Below are 24,675 nucleotides of genomic sequence, written 5' to 3'. Positions count from 1 at the left end.
CTTATCTTTCTTTCGTTCTAACTATATTTCCTCTATTCTATTTTTAGGGTACACATTAAAACATTATGCACGAGGAATACTTGGAAGCTTGCGGTCTTGTTGCAAATGTCGATCAAAATTCTAGGGCTAAAATATGGAGAGGTAGACCCCCAGATTTTATTGGTGGCACCCTTCAATTGGATGCATATTTAAAGCTCAGAGTCCGATCCCTATGCACCAATTTTTCAAGAAGCAAGGTTTGGCAATTAGCATAGAACTTATTTTCTTTCTACTATATCTTAAGAATTTGAAAAAGGATTTTATTGCTAGCTTTGCATGTTTGATGTCTAGTAGTCAAATTCATAAGCCATGGATAAGAATCCACCGGAATAAAGTGGGTTACTATTTGATGTTTATAATTTAAAAATTGTTATAATACATACATACATCTATATATATATATACCTACATCTATATATATATATACACACACACATACATCTATACATCTATATATATATATATACATACATCTATACATCTATATATATATATATATATACATACATCTATATATATATATGCACATCTATATATATATATATATTCATACATATGTATCTAAGTTAGGTTTCTAATTTTTGGGTTTGGGTTCTAAATTCAATACCAAGCCAGTAAGGCTTTAATTATGATTTTGAGACCTAAACCCAATCCAATATTGGTGCATTTTTTAAGACCCAAATCCTATATCTCATGTTGGTTTCGGATCAAGTTAGCATGTTCTTGGTCTCCATCAACACTCTTACTCATATTCTTTTGGTCCAATTTATTTTTTGTTGTGTCAAAGTTCATTTTGTTTCATGTAATGATATGTTTCAATAATTTCAAGAATAATTAGAATTTGATCATGCCCATAAATTACCCTTCTGAAAATATGATATATTTAAACCTATTTTGAGGAGGTAATTTATTTCTTTTCTTCTCTGCCATACATAAAGCGTGTATGAACCATGCCTTTTCTTAATGGATGGAGAACATTTTAATATGCTAATACATCAGTTACTCTTAATGCCCATTTTGTGGCATTAAATGCATTTTCATCCAAATCTGTTGATGAATGAATTCTTATGATTGTTGTGTCTGCTATCGTAATAGAAGTCCCTTTTCTAACAGAATTTGCAGATTGTCAAGCATTCCAAAGTCTTGGCTGTGCCCCTTTTATGTCATGTAAAGGAGGGATTTAGGAAGAGGTCAATGGGACATGATCACAGACCCAGTTATTGTTGGGAAGGTTTCTGGAGTCGTTCTGTTGTGCAGATGCTTACTTGATGCATCCAACTTGTCAAAGCGCATGAGACTAATGTTTGTGGTGTGCATTGCAGGTTGGTCATGATCATTTTGTGTATGAAATTATTCTAGCCTTGAAGTCCCTAAAATATGTAATCAAGTCGCTTGAGCCTTTTTTTTTTATATACATCCATGCTTGACAGTCATATTAAAGCACTTAAAGCTTTCACTGAGGTCCTATTTGCCATTGATTTTATTTCTTGTCTTTTATTTTCTATTTTTAAAAGTCACTTTCATTATTTCTGAAAAAAATAAAATTCATGTCTTTAAAACCACCGTCATCAACACCCTCTCTATAATGAACTGCCACTGTCGCTGCTACACCTTACCTGTCTTCACCGCCATCTCTGCCACATCACAGCACCTCCACCACCACTATTATCTCTGTCATAATCACTACTATCAACATCTGCACCACACCATCGGTGACATGGTTGTCACCTACCACACATTGGTGCCCTTACCACCACCTTTGTTGCTGCCAATGCCACCATCACTGCTTCGTCTCTATCATAACAACACCACCATAATCGCCGCCTCCACTTCACATCCATTATACCAACCACCAACACCATCGCTACCTTTAAAATATAATTAATTATATCAAACATATTTATATTTTTAAAATTTGCAAAATAAAAGAAACATAATATTTATTTTTCTATTCTTGAATATTGAAAAGGAAAGTGATGCCAAATGGCACCTAAGTTTTTCTCTTTTTTTAAAAAATATGAATTTGATAAACAATACATATTTTATTGGCCATTTTCATATATTACAGGTGTGAAGAATTTGTTGAGTTTATATTTGGTCCGTACTCTTTTATATTGTTTATCAGATGCATTTTTGTTATTATCAAGTATAAATACAACTATATGAATTGGAATTGTGTTTTATATGACTTATGCAGTTATCAGCATGTATCTTAGTGCTTGTGTGGCAAGGAATACCACATCGGATGCTTAAAAGTACAGCATGGATGATTCAAAGGTGACCACATTTACGTTCTATTCCCTCTTTACAATGTTCAGTTCATCAAAATCATGGAAAATTATATAATACAGTCAGTTCCTACCACCACGGAATTGCTAAAATGTAACTAGTTCTTTAGCACTAATTGTGATAGTAAGCTGTACTGCTTTAAAAGAGTACATCCTTATCTAGCAGAGTTTCTTTCTCATCTAGTTTTAGATGTTATAAAGAATAAGACCGAAGGAAAATGTTCGTACATGGATGCAAATGCTAAATAAGATGGAAAGGTGTACCGAGTGAAACTTCTTCTGCTGGTACTGCATTAATACTTTCCACAGTAGACTCTGATTTTCATTAAGTGCTTATTGGTTTAAGGAACCATAATTGATCAACAGTTGCAATTTTTTGCTGCATTTGTTTATTAGAATAGAAGTACATAATGTTTTTATGGGCCTAACTATTTAATTGCTATTACTCTGGACCTGAATTTCATAGTAGAATATATTAGGAGTCACCAAATTGAATTGTTATCATATCATAAATGTAGTAGGAAAATTAGTCCTGGGAAAGTAACAAGCATCCAATAAAAAAAATTATATTCTAGATATCTTGAGTGAGATGACCTGTATTGACCTATATGTAAAAAATATATTCACTAGATTTTGCTGTGTATTTGTTGATTGACATAAGCTCGATTTAGGTCTTATGCGTCCATTTTGGTGCCATCATTCGGGTACTCGAATACTCACTTTCCATCCTTGACTGATATGGAAGTCAGATTGGTTGCTCTTCTTCATTGGGATGGGTAATAGTAACATATACAGATTAAAATGTTAGTCTTGTGCTTCTACTTTATGTGATTTACATTTCTAAATTTTTTTAGGTTCAGTCTACTGTGTTTGAATGGTTACTAGCTTATTGGTAGACTTTTATAGAAGTGCTCTGATCAGTTATTGGCCTAAAGGACTTTGTATGGTTTACTTGCATTTATAAACCATTTTTAGAAGCATTCATGAACGAAACTGGGGTCCGACCGCGGCCTCCGCCACCCGCACCAGCGCTGGCCTCTGCCGGCCTCCCTCCCTCTCTCCATCTTCTCTTTTTTCCTCTCTCGTTCTCCCTCTCCCCCGTCTCCTCCATTGTATCGGTACGGGCCCGACGCGGGCCCATACCAACTTGTCCCGCTAGGCAACCGGTATGGTGCCCGATACTGGTCCCGCCGATGCTGATTTGTACATTTACTTCTTTTCAATGCATGCTACCACTGGAAGCTTTTAAAAGTAGTTCACTAAGGATATCCTCGGGTTTATCCAAGCATCTTATGTTACTCTTCTTTGTATCACTGCTTAGTATTATAGTACTCATTCTGCCTGAATAAAAATAATAAAAAGGTTACCTAAAATCTATGATGTATTTTGAGAGGGAGAGTTCTGAATCGGCTTTAATATCACGCTTTGATGATACACTTCTACCAGACAGTAATAGTCTTAATTTTTCTCTCTTGTTTATGCTTGGGATTTATGTAGAGGAGTCGTTTAAGATTATGCATATTTAGCTTTTTTCTTTATTTGTGACTAAAATTATTGCTACTTGATTTTTCAGGTTTCAAATTATAAAAGTATGTAGTGAATATCATTGAAAATTCGAAAGATGCGAAGGCAATCTTATTGCTGGCTCTTCATCAAACAACAGCAGTTCAGAGATCAAGCATTCCATCCCCACTAATCTCCATATGAAAAGTTATAATCTAGTCAAGCATTTTGCGGCAGATCAATACTCAAATAGGTGTTCTATTCTTCATACCAATGATCGGCTCCACCTGATCATTGGTTTTGCTCCCGGCCAAATTCACCTGATATGACCAGGTTGTTGTTGGTCACTCTAACAGAAGACCTTCAATGGTCATTGCTGGAATGAGCGTCAAGTATCTTCTTGAATCAAGCATGAAAGAAAATGCACTCCAACTGAAATGAGAACTGACATCATTTGCCGAGAGAGAGCTACAATTAACTTTTCCACAGAATTCTCTTTAGGTAACTTTAGATAATCCTGCTGTGTAACATGTTAGCTGCTGACTGTGCTCTTGGTTCAGCGTTAATGTTTGTTCTTGTTGCACAAAGCAAGAACATAAACAACGATACTTCTCCCACGTAATGGTGAATTGGTATTTTTTTTCCTGTACTTCTCTGATGTAATGTTGTGCAAAGCAAAATGTATATAGTTTTTTCCTAAAATTAGCAGCTCGTCATTTAATCCATGTTTCCTATTTGTTTAGACAGATTGGTAGAGATAGAGAGAGGAAGCCACATTCTTCATAGAGCAATTTAATCACAAACTGCACCTTCTTAGTAAAGAAATTCTATTCTCTTTATATCTTCCGCAACATAGGAAGGTAGATAGAGGGGCAGCCACATTCTTCGTAGAGCAACTTAATCCCTTCTTCAAAGAAATTGTGCGCTCTCTACATCTTCAGCATGACAGTTGCAGTACTGCAACTTCTTCCTTTGTCCTCTTATTTCGCCTAAAATTTTGGTGCTCTAGAAGAATTCCAACAAGATCCAATAGACCTTGACTGGCGTCCGAAAAACCCAAAAGCTTCTGACAATTGAGGGCCTGAAATGAAAATATGACAAGTCTCAACCTGTGAGTCACAAAACGTACAGGAAGGATTGCTAATTCATTTCAATTTCTCTGTAGAAGAATTTTTCTGGTTGGAATATTGTCTTGGATTGCTAACCTACAAAGGCCCTCATTTTCAATGGAGTGCTACATTTTTAATCCTGCACAAGAATGAAACTCGTACTTCCTCAACAGTCAATCTATAATAATTTAGGATTTCACCAGAAGGTATTTTTTGGATTTTTTAGTTTTGTATAAGTATCCAAGATCTTTCCGTTGAATAATCGATGTGGACTAAACACACGCTCGCATGGGTCCTCACATATTTCTCCTATTTAAGACCTGATATCCTCGTCAAGCTAAAGGTCTAGACCCATTTAAATCGAATCACAAACACCACAATCGGCATGTGGTCAACCTCAATGAAATCATGCTGCAGTGTCCTCTAGTTCACATGGGCCATGGGCTGGATCCGTTCTGATATCATTTGTAATAATTCAGGACCTTACCTAAAATGGATAGTCGAAAGGTATATTTTGGGTTCCTTAGTTCTCTATAAATATCCAAAATTTTTCTAACGAATAACCAATGTGGGACTAAATATGCTAGGTCCTCACACAATTACTAGAGTTGAGTGTACTAAATATCGTATCCAAGTTGCTGATATTTTTAACTAAACAGATAATCTCATCCTTCTGGTACTTAAGCCAACGAAACAACTTCTGCCTCCTCTCCATAAAGAAATGCAGGCGGGCCAAAAGGTAACAATCTCGGGCACAAAAGCTATATTTTTCTTTTTTCTTTTTTCTTATTTAGGCTGTAACTTCACTGATAGCTATAATATCACCTGAAAATATTACTAACTTTGTTCCTAACACTCGAGTTGGGAAACAAAATTTAAAGTATATTTGTACAAAAATTGTTTCACTTTCTATTCTTGTAAATCAGCTTCCTTTGGGAGTTCAGATGATGAAGGGGCTTCATCTGAACGAGCACAAACTCCATGTATAATTAAATAGTTGCTCTAGTTCTTCAAGATTTATGATTAGTGTACCCAGCTCATAGACAGCTGGAGAACTGCAAGATGAAGCTCCCTGATCTCCTTATTAGGGTAGATGTGTCTAAGAAAATATCGGAGCAGCTTTAAGACAAGTTGAACAAGATCAAGAGTATTATAAGAGGCCTTTGAGTCTCTCATCTATTTTACCTTCATAGAATTGTGGTTGACATAAGATCTATCATTGGTCTCAGCCACTTGGCCAAAAATTCTACGTAATTAGATTAAACTATTTTGGTTGATTGCCAATCATTATTACTGCATACTTTATTCAAAATCCCACTTTTGGACTAATCTTGGGGCCCCCATTCAAGTCCTCCAAGAATGCAAGTACGAAAAATTTCATCTATATGGCTTGAGGATCCTTAATAGAAACAATGACTGATTTCCAAGCCAAACAAAACTTTTTCCAATGAAAATCAACACAAGGTTGCCCTCGGCGTATAAATCTAACATCCTAAGGAGAGCATTGTCGTACCCCCTAGGATGGTTACCCTCTAGCCCTTGGAACAAGGGCAGGCTATATGATAGGGTGATAGGTTTGCTGCTTCCCATCCTTTTCCACTAGAAAACGATCGACTCTTATAGTTGGAATCTATATCGGGATGATTCCACTAATATTTTTCCAGATGGCTATCCGTGGTTCAGGGTGGCTAAAGCCTAACTTGGGCTTGAATGTCAATTTAATATTGACCCAAATATCAATGATTGCATGTTTAGTCTGATCATCTAGTCATGCATCAATTTGCAAAGTAATCTCTCCTTCACCTCGGCCTTTGGATCCTGAGGACTTACGAGGGTAGTATTCAGCCTTGCCCTTCTAGTGGGCCATGAAATTTTGAAGGTCAGGCTTTTCAAGGATCTTAACACTTCCATAGTATAGAGATATATGGATTGATTTATAGAGGTGTGATCAGCCAAGTTCCTCATGGGATATGCTAAAGCATGTTATGGTGCTTGTTACTTGCTCGAAATCAAGGAGACAAGCCTCTAGACTTACTTCACCATCAATGCTAAGGCTGCCTCATGTTGCTCCACCAATGGCCTTGAAATAGAGGCCACTAGCATGTAAAAGCTTCTACTAAATCCTACTAGCTCTCATCCTTATAGAACTTGAATTGCAAGACTACATTTTGCTAAAGATTGGATGTCAGATAAATCATTTCCGACTGAGGAACATGACCTTCAAAATTAGGATCCCAAGGAGCAGAGCTAGTCAAATTGCTATGAAATTCAATTTCTTGTTGAGCTTAAGGGCCTTGTCGATTTGGCCTAGCATGGGAACTCTAAGGTTTTTCAATGGTATGGCAAAGTGGACATTTTGGCATTCATGGCGACTGAGCATCATTTCTTCTTCGAGTGGCATCTCAGTAGGTACTTGTACATTCCCATTAGTTGTCCTAGAAAAGACATGTTGGCTAATCCTTTTTGTCAGGTGGAAGAGCACGAGCATCTCTATCTGGGTCCTGCAATCGTGCAGGCATGCTACTAGTGTTTAAAACAAGAAAGAAGTAAGGGTGGTAATATGTATCCTATCGCCTTGAGCTTTAAGAACTTTCACTACCAAGGTACCACCTTCTTGAAAGAGGAGGACGTAGCTAGGTTACGCTGATAGACTAAGAACCACAAGCTACGGATAACTAAGATAAAGCAAGGTAAATAACACTAGTAAAGAAAGGTAAATGTGAAGACAAATAATGATAAATGATTGGCGTTTGATTAGCTAAAAGGGTCTTTTTGCAAGAATTATATTCAAATATTTATACACTACGTTAGATAACCATTCACTCCTTCTGCTGACAACTATCAAAACTCGATCCCCACTTCTTTTTTATGGTTTTAGTATATTTTCCAGCGAAGCAACCCAAGAGAGGGGCGCGAATTAGAACTTCCAAAAATTTTACAGATTATGTACAGCAAAAAATTAGCTTTCAACAATATAAATATACAAAGACAAGAATAAAATGCACCAAGACAAACAATTAGGGCACCACAAACATAAGAAGTTTATAGTGGTTCGGTGCCAAACCCAACACCTGCATCCACTCCACAAGATTTCTTCTTGAGAATTTCAATCCAATAATCGTCCATAAATTATTACAAACGTTGGATGTCACCAACCAAGAACCCTGCCTTGCCTAAGCTAGTCACTCATTTTTCTAGGTGTGAGCAAGATCAATGCACTTTGTTTCAAGATTTGGATCAACCTTTCCTCAAGTTTCATTATACCTAAAACTTGTCATCCACAAATACAAAGAGATGAAATAAAAAAACAATTATGATAAATACTCCTTAATAAATAGAAGTAAAACCAATAAAATCCTATTTGATTTGCTGGGAGAAGCTCTCTTTGCTATGCACTTCAGATGGAAAGCTTTAATCAATACTCTTAAAGTGGTGGTTATGCTTGTATTGAATGCTCTTCAATATATGAGGCCCTTTTTTTTTTCAATATGTTTAATCTCTTCACGTTTCTTTTAATTTTGTAAGCTCTTGTATAAAGTAAAGATAATGAAGACTATATTCTAGCTGTTGAAGATCGTTGGAGAGTGGTTGGAATACATTTAACATGATTTGTTCGTGCTAAAAACTAGCTAGACCTGGCAGAATAGAAGGATCGACCCCAAGGCCAACTTCTGAAGCTATCTCAATACAGGGGTCGACTCTTCAGTCGACTCCTAAAGGAACCACAAAAAAATAGCTTTTAATCTCTCGCCTATGGCACATCACGGGTCAACTACTCGTAGCCTATGTCAAACAACTCTCAAGTGCCAATCAACTCCCAGAGTCAACCCACTGGGGGTCGACTCCTAGCAATTGGTGTCAACTCTTGATGCTCAAAAGATTTAAATCCTCTATTTTGACATGTAGGCATTCAAGAATCGACTCTTGGTAAACTAGAGTTGGCTCCTATGCTACAGAATCCTCCGAACAACTTCGAACTTCTCTCCAACCTTGAGATTTTGATCTTTTGAGCTGCTCCATGCTTCTCCAAATGTTCAAACTTCTAAAAGTTTCGTGAAAAATAAATTAAACTACTCCAAAATATATAAGCATCAGTAACATTCTCAATTATTTTTTAATCATCAAAATCAATTTTTTAGATCAATACAATAACTGGACCCAACTGCTCCCTACTTATATGTTCTAGTAACTATCCATAGTCTGTACTGTATCATGATCCCTCTGTTAGCTTGATGGGCAAATTTTCGCAGGTCAGAATACCTGATCAACATCAATCTAGAAATAATTAGTCTTTGTTCAATCTGTGTCCTTAACAGCTATATGACCCATCCTAATCGACGTTTCTTCCATTCAACTTACAAGTTTCATGCAGTATAATTATGTTGAGCTATTCCTCAGCTTACTCAATCTATTCCTTGGATGAAATTGTGTCAATGTTTCAGCTTCCGAGGTAATAGATCACTCATCTATCAACTCTCAATGTTTGGTTCAATAGCCCTCAGTTTTGCTTTAACCATGTGTTGCCACATGGCCACATACTCATTCATCCTTGGATGTCGTTATTAGGTAGGATGTAATGTAAACACTAAAAAACCTATGATGAGCAAAATCTTTTTAGAAGGCAAAGAATACACTAGCTATTAGCAAACATTTCATTAAGCCTACAACTAGCCATAATTATGAGGCTCTTGCCAAATAAAAACAAGTGATTACAATGTCACTGCGTAAGAAAGGAAAAGTATGAGGAGGTTTGGAAAATTATAAAATCATATCAAATGCATTTTGATCTTCATGCCATAAAACATAAGTTAAATCCCATACATTTGGCTAGTAGCTATCTAATGGCAAAATATTTTAGCGTTGTAAACACGCACATGAAATTTGTACATTGTGTAACAAAAATATATAACAGGACTTAGATGAATCATCTAAAGCAATTTTGCAAGTGATTTTAATGTTGATATATTTATTTATTTTTTAGTATTTTACATAGCAATAATAATTTTATCGTATGTATACTAGTTTAAGGATTTCAAAAGACAACATTAGCATAATAGAAAACTCACAATTCTTAATGGTGCTATGCCAGTAGTTTTATTTACTTTTAACATTGAGTAACATAATGTATCATCATATCTATCATTTTGACTATGTAGTTTAAATCACAAGAAAATAATAGAATGGCCATGGAGGGAATTTGGAGGCTATGCATAAAGTAACTATTAGGATTTTAAGCAAACTCTTAACTCGTGTGGTTGAGCAAAGCTGGAGCACGTTCAACCAAATTCATACTAATAGAAGGAATTAAATAAAATATAAACAATTAAATGATCTAGCTTTTGAGCAATATAATACTCATCTAGGGCTTCAAAATCATGTTGTAAGTGAGGAGGAAAATAAAACATATGAATCCTATTCATGTGAACCATTATGTGTTGGTGTAGAATAGATGAATAACCATAAAATTCTAAAGATGGAGGTATTCTTGGATCTCAAGAACTAGAACACATCAACAATTACAAGATATGGCATTGCAAAGTAATGATCTTACAGGAGATATGGTTGGATAGGATCCTGAAATACCAAATAGTTAGCAAAAATTCTATTATTGAACCTTTGGATGATATATACCTTAGGTAGATTTTACTAATCAGATCTCAGTATAGCAACACTCAATATGACCAAGGCAGACCATCATTGTCTTAAAGGTATAATTGGACCAACCATCTTTGGGCTCTAGAATTATTTAGAGTTCTCATGAAAATAATTTTCCTTTGGGGTTAAGCATGATTATTGAGATGGTCTCATATATTCTATTTATGCTCGTGTAATTATTATTAAACTCTGATGTTGTACTTAATTACTACTTATGCTTGTCAGATGGACTGGTTGAATTTTATGTTGATTAATTAATTTTGATCATTGTTTATTTTCACCTAGGAGTTGGGTTGAAGTAAGTATGTCATTCACTTATTGCTTAAAATATATTAATCAATGTGTTTATTTTTTCATACAAGTAATATGTGAGTAGTTTTTCACATCCTTTTTTGAAGATGCTTTGAAAATGCCCATTCCTTTTCTATAGATACTTTGATCAAGTGTTGAAAGAAATGATGAAAAAGATGAATAAACTCCACCAGTTAGACTGTGAAGCATATCCTTAGCAAAGACAAAATTTCTATACAAATGCCTTGCTTGAGGTTATCATATCTTGGTCTTTCAATAATAATGTATTGAATTATGGTCCTTTTATGCTTCGACAAATAACTAATTCTCTATGGTTGTGCTACGTGCAACTTTCCCTTAAATAGAGATCATGGCTTTGCTTCTCTTTTGGTTTCTCACCTTGGCTCTATGAATTTTGTTACTGTATTAAGAGTATAAAACCAACAATTATCATTTATCCAAGAGCATCTCATATTTAATTGTATTATTATATTCATGCCCTGATGAGTGTTGATTTTTTATTAGTCGATACATGAGGATGTTTGAAATTTATTGAATTGTGAGAAAACAAATGTACCATGCATTGTATGAAGGGATGACAATAATCCCTATACGTACAAGTTTGTTACTCTTTAGTGAAACGAAACGAGTGTTATTCGAGTATATGTATAATTTATCACAAATTCCATCTCTCAAGGCAATGTTAACTATTTAAATTATAAAGTTAAATAAAACATAGTTTGGGCATCCATTAGTACTATACTAAATACATAATAGTAAATATTTAATATATCCAATAATACTATATAAAATAGGTAGCTAACAATATTTCCATAAACAATAATTATTGTATACAATTGATATAGGATCACTAATTACAAGTAACATGTTGTTTAGTTAATTAACGATTAATGTATAATGACAAATTTACTAGTTGAACCTAATTGTTTAATGATAACAAATTAATGACATTAGTTCTAACAAGACATGTATCTACTTTGTTAGAGAATAAGATTAATCTTACAAATCGAAGGAAGTACAATTTGGTCACTATTTCATTCATGCTTTATTTATCAGTTATTTTGCCCTAATAATAAATTTATATTGTAAATGTTATAAATTCTCCTACTAACTTTAAGATAACTAATCTCAAAATATCTCAAAAAAAAAGCTCGAAAAAATTACAAACCGGTAAAAAATTGTATCCTTGAAAATAATGTTGTAATTCAGTCGTTATTTCTATGTTATAATAACTGTTATAACAGGGTTTTTTTTTGTGAGTTGGATATACCATACTGTTGTAGTATAACTACATCCAATAAAATCAGAAAAAAAAAAAAGTGATGAAGAGAGGGTGGAGTAGACTCGTAGTTATCACAAAATCAGCCACTAGAGTGCTGCGTAACATACAAGATCATCCAATCAGCTGCCTTATTCATCTCTCGTTAAGCATGAATGACTTGGGAGGCCACACGGTCCCTTACGAATGTTCTGCATCAACAGGTACTCATCGTCTGCCCTAGCGTGGCTCTAGATCCACCCAAGCATAGTCATCGAGTCATCTTCTAGTGAATTCGACCTATTCTCAAAGGGAGACGTATGTGGATGATCCCCTCTCAAGCAACTCTGAGCTTGGCTTTACGGGTAGAAGTGCTATAAAAATGACTACCTCCACTGCAACCAATTTGGAGTTAGTATCTCTGATTATAAATCTAACGCTTTTTCTTTCTCCTTCATCAGACATACTATTATGGGAGTTCATCTTGAGAAAGCTTGAAGGTGGGACTTTTTCTTCCAGTGAATTTGTGGTCCAAGGGCTCACTGGGTAAATAACAGTCGTTCTATTCTAAGCATTATTACGGACAATAACGGTAACGGGGTAGCCGCCGTTAGGGGATAAAGCATTAATTTATAGACCGCCTGGGCGTCCGAAGGCACGCGCCGCAGGCCCGCAAAAGAAGGCAACCTAGGGTTTCTAAGGGTGTCGAAATCTCCTGCGAAGAAAACGAGATTCCTCTATCGTTTCTAGATCCAGAAAATAACGATCCGTTTCAAAACCGTGGGAGGAGAAGCATAATGAGGAGTTAGATCGGCTCAGTTCTCTCCTACGCGTCAGGTTTGGATATTCTTTTTCCGCCAAGATGAGTTATTTTATATGATTCTCTGCCAGATCTGTTTATTCCATCATATGTAACTATTTTTATGATTTGAAATATGAAATCAGTGCTATCTTTTTAACAAATTTTATTGGATACCGAAGTGGTGTGAGAACGGATGCCAAAAGTTCGACATCATGACTGTTGACTGTTATGGTTTACTACGCAAAATTTGGAGAGAAAAGGTGGCAAATGGGCTTTCTATCGTCTCTCTCCCAACACCAGCATAACCCATGTATAATGATCAAAAGTTGATATTAATCCAGACTACCATTATGCCAATGCTTTTCGAAGATTAGGCTTGGTTTTGGAGAGTTTTTGATGAAATAAATAAGGCTTAATAATAACATCATTTCGTATGGTAGCTTTTGATGGAAATTTCTAATAGTTTCTTGGAAATAGCCAAACTGCTTCTTGCTGAAAGTAAAGAATTAACTCATATCGAGTTACAAATTAAGAATCTATGTTGGCTTATAAATAATCTTGATCTTTTCACAAATCATTACAAATGGAAGAAGTTGATTGATTGTTATTGCTAATTGAATTATGAGACAAAATAATAATTTGATATTTGTGAATGCCTATTTTCTGAAGTGGTTCATGGTTTGGACAGTTTTATTCTCTATGAACCTGCAGAAAGTAGTCAAAACTTAGACTAAGTTCTAGTTGCCTAGAAATTCTTTGGATAGGTCTATATGGATCAGATCATACAAAAAGACACCCAATTTGCAGTTCGAGTCCTCTAGGTTTCAATTAATTGATTTTGAGGAATCAATGGATTGGTATGTCCTCGACATCTATGTTTTGAGTTTTTATCACATTCTCATAAATTAGTTGCTGCTTTTGTACCTTCTAAAGCATGGGATTCCAAAACTACTGTAGAAGTCATGGATACTCGGAACCAATATTCTTATATCCATGGAAAATGAAAGTCATTTTAATTGAGCCCTTGTCATTAGCCTTTTGCTCTAACACCTTCATGCACATGAAGTTCTTGCACTAATATGAAAATTCAATAACGGAGTTTTATCTTGTATTTATTGTCAAACATCCTTGTGGCATTTCAGTATTAGAAGGTGAAAAAATTGTTACATCTAGTGCGTATATTCATCTTAGGTCCCATTTGTGATGGGCAACATAAACTATATAAAGGATACTTAAGATTTTGTTGTATTTGTATAGCACTTTTAAAAAACTTTAGTCATCCTTCTTACTTGCTTTTTTGATTCGTAATTTGACAGTTTGTAAATTTGCTCATTGTGTTAGTTTACCTGAAATTTGAGCGTAGTTCATAGGGAATATTGCTTCCTTTTTAGATTAATACATCATATGTACTAAAGTAGGCCCTTAAATAAGCTTGGAAACATATAGATTTTTTTCTTATTCTTTCTAAAATTTTACATAGTTATTTCATAATTCCGACTTATCTTTATCTAACTTTATGAATTCTACTTATCTTCATCCATACCATATACGAAAATGAAAATCTTGAAATCATGAAATGTTCTTTCTTGATTTAATCTATCATTTTTTTATACCAAGAAATCCTCCCACTTATCTTCATTGATTATCTCGCTCATTCTCTGTATGCTATCACATGCATATGCTCTCTTTGCTCCTTTCCCTATCAAATTGGACCCCTCTCGCAAAGCTTCCAAATAGATGTGGACTCTATATCTTGCTTTACACAGATGAGATTCTTTGATTCAATTCCCAAGCTAATCGGACTCTCTCTCTCTGAGTCTCTTGTTCGACTTAAAATGTATGTGGTCTTCCAACCTCCTTTTCTTTCCCTCAAACATGCATTACAAACATCTGATTGCTAGTATTTTTAAAATACTTGCATTAGAACCTGCATATGCACTTGCATAATATATATGCACTATGAGGTACCTTGACCTCTTGCATGGATTATTTTGGAGAGAAAATAGTTCATCTGCTGCTCTTGTCAAGTCCTAACTTGGTAATTTAAAGAGTTGTTTGATAATAAGTCTTGTATTCAAGCTTGAAGTTTTACATGCATGCAATTAATGCTGCACCTGCTATATTTTGTCCTGTTACGAACAACAATTTATGAAATGCATGCATTGATGGATGATGATTATGACCAATGGTTATGACAAACTGATAATGTAATAACAACATTTGGATTGATTTAGGTTGGGTCTGTGGAAAGATAAATTTATATAAGGCACACATTCATAGTAAATGATATGCAATTAGTGGATGCGGCAAACTAGATGCTCAAAGACCAAAATTTCTTTTTGTATAGATAATCATTTGATGTCTTAGATAAAATAAATAACTGAAATATATGCAATGTGCAGGATCAGCTAACATAGATTGAAAATATCACGATACTCATCCCATTTCCACTTTATTCAGTGGATATCAGATAGGGGTATGGTGTCAATTTGATGCTAAAATTTGTATTCATACTTATTATAAATGGACATATTTGTTCAATATGGATGTGGATATGAATGGGATGCTAGTCATATCCTTGTTTAAAGAAATCTAAATATGAAATGGTTATTAGTGAAGAAACTTCAAGGAACTAAAGAGCCTTATTCACTGCTTCATTAGCATTTTAGTGTTAAATTAGCCTGTGATGAAAAGCTCTATGCAAATAAAATCTGGAGAAAAAAAATACACTCATGGGATCGATGTGGCCTTGAAGGTTAATACCATCTTCAAATGTAAGTAACTATGACATGAGAAATCTATGTATCAACTCAGCAACATTTAAGAAACAAACTCAGTAATCTTTATGAAATGAAACTCGATGGTTTAAAACTGAACCAAGGCATGGTGTCATGGATGATTAGTAATGAATGTAAATCATGATGTGTAGCCGATTGCTGAAAAAGACAAAAGGTATTGTTTAAATAGTAGGGTTAAAATATAGAATGATGTGCAGTGCAAGACTTGTTTTGGGATTAATGCATGATAGTTGATTGCTTTTGCATGTCATGCCAAAACCGTGCCCACATCATTTGTGCATGTATCTCAAAGTCCTCACATCACATCTAGCTCCAGTGGAAACAATATTTGTACTGCGAATGGAGGTAAAAGAGTCAAATGAAGGTCTTGGAGCTTGCGCGTGGAACTTAGCTGCTAGAACTAGAAGTAGGTGCAAGCATGGGGAAGTGGACTTTTTGGGGCACATTGGTTATTGCTAAAAAAATCCTTTTGCAACTTTTAAACCAGAAAAGTACTTCCTAGAAAAATAAATTTATGGTAATAATACTTAGAAATGCTTCTATAAATAGAAAAGCCAAAAAAGCATTGTAAAGTGAAGCTAGAAAATCTAGATTTCGGCGTTTTCTTTTGCAAGAAGAATGTTTTAAAAGGAAATAGGGGCACCAAACATTCCTCATTAACACTTTTAGTAAGGAATCGCTTAGGAATCTAGTGCACTTTTGAGATTTTGAGAAAAATCTGAAGTAGATGATTTATCCTAGTAGAAGATTTTGATTACTAAGGTAGTGCAGCTGGCAGAAGTTTGGAAGAGACAAGAATAAGATTTGGATTATCTCATTTTATCTTATAACTAGTATGTGGGAGGTGTGATGCTTGTGTATGTGTTTTCTTAAAAAGTTATAAAGGTGATAAATAATTAATATTAGGACAAAAGTTTGAACCCTTGATTTAATGGTTCACAGCCGTATATTCTAAGCTATTGTAGCATGAGAGATGGATTGTTGGAAAACAGACAAGTTGGGAGGCACAAATATGCAAAAAGCTATTTTTGGAACAGAAAATTGGGGGTGCACGAATGGAGCCTCTAGAGAAGGGGCACCAAGGAGTTTTGTTTGAATAATAGAATAGGAGTATTTAATTTTTAAAGGTTTATATGTAGTCGGATATCCAGATTTAGATCTAGAAAAAAACACTTAAATCTGGATATATATTTGGATTGAGGTATATTCTGTGATCTATCTTACCTACTTTCAGCCCTAATTTAGGACAAAAAATGATGTACTACTAGTGACTAAGTAAGACAGTCTTATAATTTTTCTTTCGTACCATATACTATTTGTGGAACTTTAATATGCAAATTTTTTTTAGATGTATGCATTGTTAGGTTACTGGCACATTCATTCTAAGGTGAGACGCAAAAACAACCATTGTCTTTCAATAATGTTGATTACATAATTGCGGGATGTAAAATCTTAAAATCCATTATTTTATTTAAACATGAGAGGGCAAACCTTGGCGTAATGGTAAGGTGACTGCATTGCAACCGAGGTTTCATATATTTGAACTATAGAAACAACCTCCCAGGGCTTTGTACGTATGACCCTTCCTAAGCACTGTAGCTATAGAAGCCTCCTGCACTGCCTCTTCATTTTATTTAAACATGATGCAATACAATTCGGGTTTTGCAATCTGTGTAGGGATGAATCACACTTTAGAGAGATTAAATTTACATATGGGACAAGCCTTCATTGAAGAAAATTAGAGAAGAAGGATTTGAGCATTTATTATCTTCTGATGAAACCATTTTCAGTCTCCATTTTAGAAACCAAAACTAGTATAGAAATACTCCTTGGAGGCCAGGACTTGCTCATAACTTTGTGAGTAGTACTAGACATAGATAATAAATGAAAGAAGAGCAAACAATGGAGATGTCTGGTTGGCAAGGAGCTATGACCCTTTATCTTTCCCTTTTGTGTTCTTTTTTCTTTGTTTTGCCTTCTTTCCATCTCTCTCTTTTTTCTCCTCCTCCTTTCCTTTTTTATCTATTAGGCACCTAAAATTTGTAGGCTTCTTAATTTAGTGCTAGTCTTTCCCTAGTTGACATGAATAAGTCGGGGGCTTCCTACAACTTAGAATAAACACTTAATCCACATGGTGGCACCGTAAAATAGACCCAAGCCTTGTTATCGATCCATCAAACAACCTAAATCTTAGAGTTAATCCTTTCAAAACATAAAATGACCGTAAGAGGTCTGGATGAAATATTGACTCCCAAAGACAAAAGAACAAATGTAACAGAAATAGAAACCTCTAAAAGTAAAATTGCATCGATTGAAACTTAAACTAAGGATGAATTCATGAATAGAATGTACGAGTAGATTTCAGTGAAACTAAGGATGAATTCATGAGTGCAATGTACAAGTAGATTTTAGTGGATCATGAAAGCTAATGGGAAGACTAGATCAATGGCATTATTCTAGCTTGGGATCTCTATGTTTATCAAGAAAGCATCCTCTGATAAGATCCGAAAAACTTAGTTTTGGTTTTGGTCCTGATTTGATTTATAGTTTCCACTTTGGCAGTTTTCATGGTTTGAGACTTTCAGGTATGCTAACAGTAGATTTGGTTGAGAATTGTAAAAAATCCAACTCATGTCAATTAAAATTACAAAGCTGGAGTAAAGAAATCCAAATCCTGTGAACCAAAATTATTAAAGCTGCCTTGGTAGTGCAAAAATTGTCATTTGGCTGGAGTACGTACTAGCGTGATATTTGGTTGTTTGGTTGACAAATTCCAGCAATATTATTTTTATATGCCAGGATTGATGACCAACATGCCTATTTATTATGCATTTAATTGCAAGATATATGTCATGCTCATATATGTGCATGGTTGGTACTGTCTTTTATTTGAAAATTAGAAGTATGATCTGTTGGGGAAATATGTTATGCTTGTTTTACTGATTTTAACTTTTCTTATAAATAGTAGCCTGATGTAGTAGGAAGAAGTTTTTGTACTACAGAATCTACAAATATCACCTTTTTGCCCAAGATTTTCTTCTAAAGGAGATTGAGTTGTCAGGGGAAAACTCTTGCTTGAGAGCCTTGATTTTTCATTATTTTTTTTATATAGTTTGACCTTCCTTTTCTGTAAAATAACAATTACCGAGACGTGTCGTATAAAACTGATGTTTGGGCATTAATTGCCAGAAGGCATTGTGAACCATAACTTTCCCCTTTTTGCAGCAGCATACTAATGGGAAATGTTGTGGTTCATGGTGCTTCTAGGTTATTTCGCTTACATACTGCTATATATATTATATCGTATTGAATATGTGCATGTTACTAAAAACTTGTTAATAATAGTGATCATTTAATTTAGGAAAATCGAGAACATTGAATCTCCAATTTTTTCCATAAAATGGCTGGTAGTTACCACAATTGCTTTGTTTTAAACTAAATGTCAGTTTTGTATGGCAAAGAATTATTGATAGACTATTATAAGTTTATTTATTACCTTAATTCTCACACAATGCCACTGTGGAAAGCTTCTGGAAGAACCTTTTCATGTTATTATGCCATATTGATACTATGCGTTATGGTATTAATTTCTTTTTGATAATGGAGTCCGATGGAGAGGTTTTTAAAAATCATTGCTGTAGTTTTGGGTCTTCTTTCATGTCTTCTTCTGATGACTTATCTTTCTTTCGTTCTAACTATATTTCCTCTATTCTATTTTTAGGGTACACATTAAAACATTATGCACGAGGAATACTTGGAATCTTGCGGTCTTGTTGCAAATGTCGATCAAAATTCTAGGGCTAAGATATGGAGAGGTAGACCCCCAGATTTTATTGGTGGCACCCTTCAATCGGATGCATATTTAAAGCTCAGAGTCCGATCCCTATGCACCAATTTTTCAAGTAGCAAGGTTTGGCAATTAGCATAGAACTTATTTTCCTTCTACTATATCTTAAGAATTTGAAAAAGGATTTTATTGCTAGCTTTGCATGTTTGATATCTAGTAGTCAAATTCATAAGCCATGGATAAGAATCCACCGGAATAAAGTGGGTTACTATTTGATGTTTATAATTTAAAAATTGTTATAATACATACATACATCTATATATATATATATATACATACATCTATATATATATATATATACATACATCTATATATATATATATACATACATCTATATATATATATATACATACATCTATATATATATATATATACATACATCTATATATATATATATACATACATCTATATATATATATACATACATCTATATATATATACATACATCTATATATATATATACATACAACTATATATATGTACATACATCTATATGTACATACATCTATATATATACATACATACATACATCTATATATATACATACATCTATATACATACATCTATATATATACATACATCTATATACATACATCTATATACATACATACATCTATATACATACATCTATATACATACATCTATATACATACATCTATATACATACATCTATATACATACATCTATATACATACATCTATATACATACATCTATATATATACATACATACATCTATATATATACATACATACATCTATATATATACATATATATATATATATACATACATCTATATATATATATATATATATATATATATATATATATATATATATATATATATACACATACATCTATATATATATATATATATATATATATATATATATATACACATACATCTATATATATATATATATATATACATACATCTATAGATATATATACGTATCTATACACTTACATGCATGCATACATCTATAGATATATATATACATATATATATATATACATATACACACATATATACATATATATATATATATATATATATATATATATATATATATATACATACACACATATATACATATACATATATACACATATATACATACATATGTATCTAGTTAGGTTTCTAATTTTTGGGTTTGGGTTCTAAATTCAATACCAAGCCAGTAAGGCTTTAATTATGATTTTGAGACCTAAACCCAATCCAATATTGGTACATTTTTTAAGACCCAAATCCTATACCTCATGTTGGTTTCGGATCAAGTTAGTATGTTCTTGGTCTCCATCAACACTCTTACTCATATTCTTTTGGTCCAATTTATTTTTTGTTGTGTCAAAGTTCATTTTTTTTCATGTAATGATATGTTTCAATAATTTCAAGAATAATTAGAATTTGATCATGCCCATAAATTACCCTTCTGAAAATATGATATATTTAAACCTATTTTGAGGAGGTAATTTATTTCTTTTCTTCTCTGCCATACATAAAGCGTGTATGAACCATGCCTTTTCTTAATGGATGGAGAACATTTTAATATGCTAATACATCAGTTACTCTTAATGCCCATTTTGTGGCATTAAATGCATTTTCATCCAAATCTGTTGATGAATGAATTCTTATGATTGTTGTGTCTGCTATCGTAATAGAAGTCCCTTTTCTAACAGAATTTGCAGATTGTCAAGCATTCCAAAGTCTTGGCTGTGCCCCTTTTATGTCATGTAAAGGAGGGATTTAGGGAGAGGTCAATGGGACATGATCACAGACCCAGTTATTGTTGGGAAGGTTTCTGGAGTCGTTCTGTTGTGCAGATGCTTACTTGATGCATCCAACTTGTCAAAGCGCATGAGACTAATGTTTGTGGTGTGCATTGCAGGTTGGTCATGATCATTTTGTGTATGAAATTATTCTAGCCTTGAAGTCCCTAAAATATGTAATCAAGTCGCTTGAGCCTTTTTTTTTTATACACATCCATGCTTGACAGTCATATTAAAGCACTTAAAGCTTTCACTGAGGTCCTATTTGCCATTGATTTTATTTCTTGTCTTTTATTTTCTATTTTTAAAAGTCACTTTCATTATTTCTGAAAAAATAAAATTCATGTCTTTAAAACCACCGCCATCAACACCCTCTCTATAATGACTGCCACTGTCGCTGCTACATCTTACCTGTCTTCATCGCCATCTCTGCCACATCACGGCACCTCCACCGCCACTATTTTCTCTGTCATAATCACTACTATCAACATCTGCACTACACCATCAGTGCCATGGTTGTCACCTACTACACATTGGTGCCCTTACCACCACCTTTGTTGCTGCCAATGCCACTATCACTGCCTCGTCTCTATCATAACAACACCACCATCATCGCCGCCTCCACTTCACATCCATCATATCAACCACCAACACCATCGCTACCTTTAAAATATAATTAATTATATCAAATATATTTATATTTTTAAAATTAGCAAAATGAGAGAAACATAATATTCACTTTTTCTATTCTTGAATCTTAAAAAGGAAAGTGATGCCAAATGGCACCTAAATTTTTCTCTCTTTTTTTGAAATATGAATTTGATAAACAATACATATTTTGTTGGCCGTTTTCATATATTGCAGGTGGGAAGAATTTGTTGAGTTAATATTTGGTCTGTACACTTTTATAGTGTTTATCAAATGCATCTTTGTTATTATCAAATATAAATATAACTATATGAATTGGAATTGTGTTTCATATGACTTATGCAGTTATCAGCATGTGTCTTAGTGCTTGTGTGGCAAGGAATACCACATCGGATGCTTAAAAGTATAGCATGGATGATTCATAGGTGACCACATTTGCGTTCTATTCCCTCTTTACAATGTTCAATTCATCAAAATCATGGAAATTATATAATATAGTCAGTTCCTATCACCACGGAATTTCTAAAATGTAACTAGCTCTTTAGCACTAATTATGATAGTAAGCTGCACTGCTTTAAAAGAATGCATCCTTATCTAGCAGAGTTTCTTTCTCATCTAGTTTTAGATGTTATAAAGAATAAGACTGAAGGAAAATGTTCGTACATGGATGCAAATGCTTAATAAGATGGAAAGCTGTACCGAGTGAAACTTCTTCTGCTGGTACTGCATTAATACTTTCCACGGCAGTCTCTGATTTTCATTAAGTGTTTATTGGTTTAAGGAACCATAATTGATCAACAGTTGCCAATTTTTGCTGCATTTGTTTATTAGAATAGAAGTACATAATGTTTTTATGGGCCTAACTATTTAATTGCTATTACTCTGGACCTGAATTTCATAGTAGAATATATTAGGAGTCACCAAATTGAATTGTTATCATATAATAAATGTAGTAGGAAAATTAGTCCTGGGAAAGTAACAAGCATCCAATAAAAAATTTATATTCTAGATATCTTGAGTGAGATGACCTGTATTGACCTATATATAAAAAATATATTCACTAGATTTTGCTGTGTATTTGTTCATTGACATAAGCTTGATTTTGGTCTTATGCATCTGTTTTGGTGCCCTCATCTGGGTACTCGAATACTCACTTTCCATCCTTGACTGGTATGGAAGTCAGATTGGTTGCTTTTCTTCATTGGGATGGGTAATGGTAACATATACAGATTAAAATGTTAATCGAGTGCTTCTACTTTATGTGATTTACATTTCTAAAAAATTTTAGGTTCAGTCTACCGTGTTTGAATGGTTACTAGCTTATAGGTAGACTTCTATAGAAGTGCTCTGATCAGTTATTGGCCTAAAAGACTTTGTATGGTTCACTTGCATTTATAAACGATTTTTAGAAGGATTCATGAACGAAACAGGGGTCCGACCGCGGCCTCCGCCACCCGTACCAGCGCCGGCCTCTACTGGCCTCCTTCCCTCTCTCCGCCTTCTCTCTTTTCCTCTCCATTCTTCCTCTTCCCCGTCTCCTCTACTGTATAGGTACGGGCCCGATGCGGGTCCATACCAACTTGTCCCGCTAGGCAACCGGTATGGTGCCCGGTACTGGTTCCGCCGATTTGTACATTTACTTCTTTTCAATGCATGCTACTACTGGAAGCTTTTAAAAGTAGTTCGTTAAGGATATCCTCGGGTTTATCCAAGCATCTCATGTTACTCTTCTTTGTATCACTGCTTAGTATTATAGTACTCATTCTGCCTGAATAAAAATAATAAAAAGGTTACCTAAAATCTATTCTGTATTTTGAGAGAGACAGTTCTGAATCAGCTTTTATATCATGCTTTGATGATACACTTCTACTGGACAGTAATAGTCTTAATTTTTTCTCTCACGTTTATGCTTGGGATTTATGTACAGGAGTCGTTTAAGATTATGCATATTTAGCTTTTTCTTTATTTGTGACTAAAATTATTGCTACTTGACTTTTCAGGATTCAAATTATAAAAGTATGTTGTGAATATCATTGAAAATTCGAAAGATGCGAAGGCAATCTTATTGCTGGCTCTTCATCAAACAACAGCAGTTCAGAGATCAAGCATTCCATCCCCACTAATCTCCATATGAAAAGTTATAATCCAGTCAAACATTTTGCAGCAGATCAATACTCAAATAGGTGTTCTATTCTTCACAACAAAGATCGGCTCCAGTTGATCATTGGTTTTGCTCCCGGCCAAATTCACGGGATATGGCCAGGTTGTTGTTGGTCACTCTAACAGAAGACCTTCAATAATCATTGCTGGAATGAGCGTCAAGTATCTTCTTGAATCAAGCATGAAAGAAAATGCACTCCAACTGAAACGAGAACTGACGTCACTTGCCGAGAGAGCCACAATTAACTTTTCCACAGAATTCTCTTGAAGTAACTTCAGATAATCCTGCTGCGTAACATGTTAGCTGCTGACTGTGCTCTTGGTTCAGCGTTAATTGTTGTTCTTGTTGTGCAAAGCAAGAACATAACCAACGATACTTCTCCCACGTAATGGTGAATTGGTATTTTTTTTCTGTACTTCTCTGATGTAATGTTGTGCAAAGCAAAATGTATATAGTTTTTTCCTAAAATTAGCAGCTCGTCATTTAA

General features: G+C 34.2%; 2 long non-coding RNA genes across 3 annotated transcripts in view; both read left to right on the top strand.

Annotated features, from left to right (window-relative positions):
- LOC120107150 overlaps positions 1 to 24,675 on the top strand; it is a 31,294-nt gene extending 6,619 nt beyond the window's left edge. The window contains exons 2-5 of one of the 2 annotated variants that reach the window (XR_005509078.1): positions 48 to 236; positions 1,153 to 1,361; positions 2,237 to 2,316; positions 24,028 to 24,675. This is a non-coding gene — a long non-coding RNA (uncharacterized LOC120107150). Of the gene's footprint in view, positions 1 to 47; positions 237 to 1,152; positions 1,362 to 2,236; positions 2,317 to 3,900; positions 4,552 to 24,027 lie in introns of those variants that run through there. The other variant, XR_005509077.1, reaches the window with a different exon arrangement.
- Positions 12,810 to 21,697, top strand: LOC120107151. The gene is made up of 3 exons (XR_005509079.1): positions 12,810 to 13,001; positions 19,486 to 19,674; positions 21,290 to 21,697. It is a non-coding gene; the product is annotated as an uncharacterized LOC120107151 (long non-coding RNA).

Source organism: Phoenix dactylifera, unplaced genomic scaffold (assembly GCF_009389715.1).
Source record: "Phoenix dactylifera cultivar Barhee BC4 unplaced genomic scaffold, palm_55x_up_171113_PBpolish2nd_filt_p 000776F, whole genome shotgun sequence".
NCBI classification, from domain to species: Eukaryota; Viridiplantae; Streptophyta; class Magnoliopsida; order Arecales; family Arecaceae; genus Phoenix; species Phoenix dactylifera.
The sequence above is the reverse complement of the archived record's forward strand: the minus strand, read 5'-3'. Positions and strand labels throughout refer to the sequence as shown.